The 8,239-nt window shown below is 34.7% G+C and overlaps 1 pseudogene; it reads left to right on the forward strand.

Moving 5' to 3' along the window:
- Nucleotides 1-3,051: 3,051 nt before the first annotated feature.
- On the forward strand, nt 3,052-7,563 carry LOC149208723 (uncharacterized; annotated as a pseudogene).
- The last annotated feature ends 676 nt before the right edge of the window (nt 7,564-8,239 follow it).

Below are 8,239 nucleotides of genomic sequence, written 5' to 3' on the forward strand. Positions count from 1 at the left end.
TAAGGACCATTAGTTTACACGTAGAAGTTTTAGTTTTACATAAATGTATATATTTAAGTTATATTTTTATTCTATATGACAATGGATAAGGACCATTAGTTTACACGTAGAAGTTTTAGTTTTACATAAATGTATATATTTAAGTTATATTTTTATATAAATGTACATTTTAAAATAATAGTTTTACATAAATGTATATATTTAAGATTTATTTTTATATAAATGTAAATTTTAAAATAATATGGGTAGAGATCTAAACTTATAAAGGTTAATTTTCGGCCAACACCATTATGCATTTTTATAGAAAGTAAACTATTTTTTAATAACTTATATTTATATAAATATGAATAAAGTATACATTATTAATTTTTTTTTAATTATTTAACAATTTATTTCATAGTTTTCTTTTAAAATTGCTAACATTCATGATCTTTTAATCTCTCCGCGTGTAAAGTTAGTTGCATTATAATGTATTTCCATTTTTCAAAGAACAATTTCAATATTATATCGAGGAAAGCTGGAGGAAGTTGAACCAAACCATAACTCTTTCAAACCAAACCAGCCAGAGATAGCCATCATTATCCGTAGATGCAGACTGACTTCAAAAATGTTTCATATCTGTAACAGCATTTTCACACTTATAAAATTGATATAACCATTATTTGTCCACCACATTGTCTAATCATTATTGTGCACGGAGTGCGTTGAGCAGACGTAAATGCTACAATTTCGCAAACTGAACCATATACATTGTGATTTGTTGACTATATACATTGTTCTACGTAATCGCCAACTCCTACGCAGTATTAAAAAGCAAGCCTAATAAATGAGAATTATTATTTGTGAGGGTAGTAAGGATACAGAGAAACATAAGCTGGGCAAGTTTGGGTTTGTGTGTATATGTTATAGGGCAGTCCCAACCTCTTAGCGACAACCATTAACATCGTGCTGGAAGTCACCCCATGGGAATCTTTACTACCCTTGTGATTTTCATGTATTTAATTCCGTTACGCCCACAAAATAGAGCCATGCAATCGTTCAAGGCGTGAGGAAGAGTTTTTTAATGATGCATTTTCGTGAAAATTTAGTAATAAAAAATAGTGATACTTCCATACATATAGAGATTTAAAATAAAAAGTAATTATTTTATTTAAAAAATATATTTTTTTGGATTTTTTTCACTAATAAATATATATAAAATTTAATTTTAAGATCACAAAGCATATATATTTTATTTCTTTTTAAATTTGAATTCGTAAACATTAAAAAAAAAAGAATATTCTTAACTATTAAACCTACTCAAGCCATACAACATTAATATTGATAAATATTAAAACATGAAACATCCATTTAAATATATAATATTATATTTACACCTTAGTGTTTTTAGTTTTCTAAACCAATCTTTGCGGCCCAATACCAAAGCACCTTATGAATAACAATTAGGCCTAAAGACTATTATGGTTTGTGCGCTAAGGGGCCAATTCTCCTAACCTCTCAACACCGTTAATGAGGGATAATAAATCAAATTCTATATAACAATGGTAAAAGACAACATTGTGGACATTTAAGTTTGCATGTGGAAGTTTATTTTTTTACATAAATGTACATTTCAAAATATTCTTTGTGAAGATCTAAAATCTGAGAAATGTTATTTTTTACTCAACCGTATCATGCATTATTATGAAAGGTAAATTGTTATTTAAAATATTTATCTTTATATAAATATTTGTAGTATATGCATTGTTAAAAAAAAAAAATTGTTTTTTTTTTAGCAATTTATTTCATAGTCTTTTTAGAACTTAGAATTACTCCAAAAAGACTCTCTATTTTGGAATAAGGATTCTAGTATTTTATTTTAATTATCAATAACTATTAGGTAGATGGTAAGAATTTAACCTCCGCCAAATATTCTAGAATATTCTAAGTAGTATTCACAAATCAAAGCTTGAGATTTATCTCCAAAGCAGTTATGACCTTTTCTTCCATTTTAATTAAATCGATTAACTAAAAATGGTTATATGAACAAGGGGCATATGAAATGAGTTATGTGTATTTGGGTATGCAATATTGATAAGTCATGGTATTTTTTTGTAAGCTAATTTGTGTTTCCTCAACCTAACAAATTACATCATTCTATCTTTCACATATCACCATTGAAAAACAATACATTTGCTAGAATCCTATTCTCAAAGCCTAGGATTTATCATTGGTTTATCCTTTTCTCCTTTTCTATTTTGATACCAATCCATTATAAGGAGTTATTAAGAAAAAATGTGTGGGGGACAATGACAACATTTCTTTGAGACAATTCCATTGTCAAAGGTTCTCTCATATTTGTTATGTCATTATCGCTATCACAGTGATTAGATTCGTGGAAACATTTGTGCCTACACTTTGATGAAACAATGATTATATATGAGTCCCTTTTTCTTTCATTTGAGGGGTGGACCGCGCAACTGAGGGATGGGCTAGCTCTACATGTGGCTGAGCTAAGTCAATGGGAGTTGAATTAGTGGTATGAGTCTTTTATTGTTGCATGGTGTCCTTCTTGTCAGATGAAGAATTCTTGGATTATTTTGTATATTTTGGTTTTTTCCAACCATGACTCTTTTTTCTGGGGATACAGTTATTAACGAAAAGGGAAATCACTCTAAATATGACCAAGTTGGTGACATCTCTTTCAATGGAAGGAAATGTTCTCGTAGTCCACCAATTGAAAATAAACTTTGTCCCTCCAATTGAGGAGGATTTTAAGAGGCAACCCTTTATTAAGATCTAGTTCCACACATATGCGTGCAAATGTGACAATACCCTTCTCATTCCTTTCAGTGTTTTCTTAATGAAGTGGCCCAATAAGTCCCCTATATCAGCTAAGATGTCCAGTCCTATCAAATGAATGGAAAGGTTCAGAAGCCTAACCAAAAATGGAGTGGCAAAATTTTCCATAGAAAGAGGATTAAAATCAAGTAGCCATGATTGAAATGTGTAGGTTTTAACCCTATAAAAAATTACCTACAAATTAATTCTTAAAAAACATAAAAAATTACAATGGCGAGAACGTAATATATACAATGATATTTTCTCCTAGAACCTAAAACTCGGAAAACTAGATTGATTTTTCATTATATTACTTTTAATGTTATAATACATTATGTACATGATGAAGAATTCATAAACACCAATCCATTAAGCATGCATTAGAACATAACCATTGTTCTTTGACTAGATCTACAAAATATCATGGACAAAACCATCATGCCCAAAAGCATGCACAAAAACCATGGGTGCGTCTACCCACCATCCTTGGGTCCACCCAACCATTATTGGGGATAGTTGTGGAAAAAATATAGCACATACTCAACAAAATGAAAACCCAACTAGGCCCTAAAACCTAGTATCATCATCAAATTATATCACATAATATCTTAGATCCCGTTAAGATTATTCCATATCTATGCCTCCTAAAACTCCCAACTATCTACATCTACCACTCCTCGAACATTCCTTACATCATGTCTCTTCTAAGGCCTTTAGTTTACCTCAACAACACCATCTTGGACCAACTCCTCAATGCTCCACTCCTAAAATATACTCCTAATGCTTCCTTCTAGCACTCCTCTTCTAGTGCTATCTTCTTTTTTAACTCTAACACTTCTAACTCTCCTCAAGCTAGTGCCTTCCTCCCTTGTCTTCATTCTATTTATCCCTCCTTTCTTTCTCTTTTCCCTCTTCGATTCCTAATCATATCCCTAATTTTGGCTCTTCTCGTAGCTATCTCTTCCCTTTTCTAATATACTCTTTTGGATCCACCCTTTTAGCTTCCTCCTAGCCCTAGCTCATCTTTTCCCCTTCTCTTCATCCCTCCAATCTAAGTGGTGATTTAATATTCCATTTTGTTAGGTTTGATCCTCATCAAACCCTTCTCAACAACCAACATTTTAATCCACGATGGAATTTGTGCCAAGAACATTCCTTGATGATTGTTGCCAAATTTTTGTTCAACAGTGCTAAAATATTCACTGCATTCTATTGTAAATTAAATCAAATCATCCAACAATGCTAAAAGGTTCATTGCACTCTACTATATATTCAACCAAATAACCCTCTTTTACTTGCTCAAACTATAATTCGATGCTAGAGTCCACTTGTTATTGAGTTTCTTTATCCTATCAATCTTTTTGTCTCCAAACCACCAGTTCTTAAACCCATCCCAATAAGTCAATGCCTATTTATTTCTTTAACAACTCTAAGAGAAAACACGGGATCTCTACAAATAAAGTCTCATGAAGATCAATCTAAACACACCATTACCTCCATTTCCCAAGGTTAACTCTTAAATTCCTTGTCTCTTATTTGGAAAAATTATGATTTTTAATTGCAAATTGGTCCTATATGTCCTCTCATTAGGGATCCTAGCTCATCTCCTAGTGCAGCAGCTCTAACCATAGGTCACACAAAAAGAATAAAACTCAACACAGTTCAGATATATCTTCAACAGATATACCCTCTCTTTCTTGGATGCAACACTAGACCTGGGCACCAATGGAGAGCTCGACTTCTCGTTTTCATATTTGTCTGTGTTTTTCCCTATGTCTTCAGTAGTTGGGTGCACTCGCATGTTGTTTGCCATAATCGAAAGCGCTCAGAGCCACGAACAGAAATGAGTATAACAAAATTAGGCCGACGAGACTTGATCCTAGGAATGTGAAGTTCTAGTGGGACTCAATCGAATTAAGTATCTTCTCAGCATACTGTTGTTGGAAGAACTACTACTGAATTCCAGAGGTGCGAAGCTTTCACAAAATATAGGCATCGATAAACGACATTGTGACATCAGATCCACAACATTGAAGAAAGCTGGAGGAAGTTGATTGCATGGCAGTGTGCATTCAAGTTGAAGTATGAATAGAATTCATCCATTTATGGGTACTTCTGAGTGAGATTCTATCCTCCACAAATATTTCATGGAAATTAGTTTTTCATATTCATTTCATTGGTTGGCCCACCCAAATTATTTTTGGTTTATGGGCTCCCCTATTCATTTTTTGAAAAAAATTACAAGTTTTTTTTTTTTCATTTTGACTCCAAGTTGTTGACCTGATTTCTATGATGAGATGGATTACACCAAATTCACCTTGAAGGTATGAACAGGGAGAGTGGTAGTTTAATTTTTGGACACAATAGCTCGGGGGCTTGATGACATAAGTATTTGGCCGAGTTGTTTATCTAGTTGACCCATAGTTTCACTAGATATTAGACTGAACATGCCATAATAATGTGGTCATAGTTTTGGCTTGAATGTATTTTTCAATGGCCTTAAAGAATTAGGAATTATATCATGCAACATGCTCAATTGAGAATAAATCAAATCATGGTGTTGGGCATGGAGATTAGCCCTTGGTGACCACCTCTACCGTTGCAATAACATTTCCTATAGGTGGTAACAAGGACCTTGTAAGTAAATCACTAATAATTCATTTGGATTATTAACTTAAATCATCCTCCACCATGTACTGCATTCATGGATATGGTCAAAATGTGGGTGCCAATGTTGACATAAAATTTTCATAAGTTATATGCCAAATCCTTGGTGAATGAGTAACTATAAGTGCATTAGAAAATCCTTGTTTAAGGATGTAAATTCAAAATATGATGTGTGATATAATTCAATGTACCAAATGGAAACATTGTCAATCAAGGTACATAGAGAGACATAATCAAATGCTATCACCCACTAAGGAATTGGATAAACACAAAAAATGGTAAGTGTTGGCATGATTATCCAGATTCTCCCATAGCTTTCCATTGAAAAAATGGAATATTGGAGGGTAGATTGTGTTGGACACCTAATCCTAAAGGGTTAGTGTGGAAGCCGAAGAGACTAAGAAGTCCAAGAGACCTTGGGATCTGAAACCCAAGAGTCAGATATTGTACTATAAATGTAAATCAATTGTTAATAAAAATAACATTGCATGATTTATCCTTCATATATTTTGTGTTGTCCATGTGTGTTTAACATGGTATCAGAGCCATGATGTGTGGCCTGTGTAGTTTTGTGCAACTGGTCTGAGCACTGGCCTTTGTCATTCTGACTTGAGCACTGTCCTCAATGCCTCTGTCCTCTGAAGGATTAATTTGGTGAATGATTACTTGGTCCAGAGCGGAAGGCAGAAGAATGCCTCTGTTGAATCGACATACCACCCGTAACATAAATGTTTTTGATGCTCCCTGAAATACGTTTGCTGCTTTGAGTATTTGTACAAATGAATGCAGTTTTTCAAATGTAATGGTATTGAATGCTGCCGTTTTTCAAATAAATGCTGCTCCCTCTGCCATATTCTGTCATTATTCTTTGTAATGAAAAATATATGTCTCATCGATTCTCGAAGCATCGAATCTGTGTGTGCAAACTATTTTGTTGTTGCGTTAAAAAGGGCATGACTATTACTTTCAATGGTGTGTACACCATGCTCTGCAAAATTTAAGCAATTAAATGGGTCGATTCAACGATTGAAATTGTTGTTGATTTGAGTTTTGAACGCTGGTGGAAACAAATCACGACTATTGTTGAATGGTGGCAGCAAATAAAATTCAGAGCACGGAGCGTGGCAGCAAACAAATTATCATTCTGACTCTTACGTTTCTCTCCTGACACGACAGTATCATTTATTCTAATACCTAACGTTCCATAACGCATCTATCCATAACGCATCTGTCCATATTCCTTTCCGCTGCGCCACTGCGATCTGTCAAAACCGTTTCATATTCTCTGCCATTGTCAGCGCCCTTTCTTTACAACGTCCACGCTGCTGGCCTCATAGACGTTTAGATTCTCCTGCGCTAAACTAGGGACAGTGCATTTCTGCATTTCTTCTCTAATACAGTGCGGCCTGCTCTAATACAGAGATACCGTGTCAGCTATACGTTTTAGGGGAATGAAGTAGTTGGCCTAACATGGAAAAGTTGCAGATGCTGTTTCAGTTTTAAATTTTGTGTTTCTGAGAAAGCAATTTGAAGGAAGATAACAATACAGTCACACAAGTTCCTTCTGTCAATGGATTGATTGAGAACAAGGAAAACCGAAATGGTATTTTGAGTACCAAATCAGAAGCAGATCGGCAGCAGGATACGACAGAAAGCTCACAACATCCAGACAAAATTAAAAAAAAATCAGAAGGGGAAGTTTCTGATTCCAACACCGGGAAAAGAAAATTTAAAGCAAAAGCAATAGATGACATAGCTACCAAACGGCAAAGGTTATTGGATGCTGGCACTGCAATAGCGCAAGTTAAGGTATGTAATATGTGTAATGCATTTTGTAACAGTCAAATTGTTTTTGACTCGCATCTTTCTGGGAAGAAACATGTTGCTCAGGTGAAAAAAAAAAATTAGAGGAAGAGGCTAATTTTGCGTCGAAAGGTAAAGATTGCGATAAGAACTCCACAGCTGATGCTGAACATGAAGTTAAGAACGGGGAATAGGGTAGATTGAGGTCAAGGATATTTTGTGAGAAAGCACGTTCACATGACCTTGGGCAAGAGCAGGAAGCAAAATGGGTTACACCTGAGTATATTAGAGCGACATACGAGTTATGAAGCCTCGTGGAATTTAATAGTTAAAATGTAGTACTTTGGCATTCCGAAGCACCAAAAGTTGGGACATTTATCAAGTTTATTGGGCCACTACATGTTTCTGTCTCTGCAAATTTCATACGACCTATTTCTTCTTCAGTCCAAAGCACAATCCATCCGAACTTGCTATTCCTCTTACAAATTAGCTGGTCTCTGTCTTTGCAATTCCACCTGTGTCAGCAACTCCCAAAATATTTGGCAGGCACCTTCAACAACCATCTTCACCAGATCTCTCATCCGATTCTGAATCTCAAAGCAGCCTTTGCTTCCAAACAGCTTATTGAAATCAGGCCTCATCTTATTCAAACCGTCGAAGATATCCAACAGCTTCAATAGCTTGATCGGATCCTGCTTACTGTTCGCTACAATTTCCCCTACTTTAATGCTTTTCGGAGGTGGGGGCAGCCAATCTTCTTCTTCGACTTCTTTCAATGAGATTTTGAGCCTTATATCATGTACAAACCCGAGTCATGTATTAGGTGCTGAGTGGGAATAATATATGATGCTTGTGTTGTCAACAAGAATATAGTAGAGTTGGAATTTTGTATGTGGTCAAAGAGTTAAGTCTTATTCATATGTACGTTGGTAAGGTACCTTGCTGGAGA

Source organism: Pinus tabuliformis, chromosome 1_2 (genome assembly GCF_031772625.1).
Source record: "Pinus tabuliformis cultivar Carrire ecotype Pingquan chromosome 1_2, CPIR1, whole genome shotgun sequence".
Taxonomy (NCBI): Eukaryota; Viridiplantae; Streptophyta; class Pinopsida; order Pinales; family Pinaceae; genus Pinus; species Pinus tabuliformis.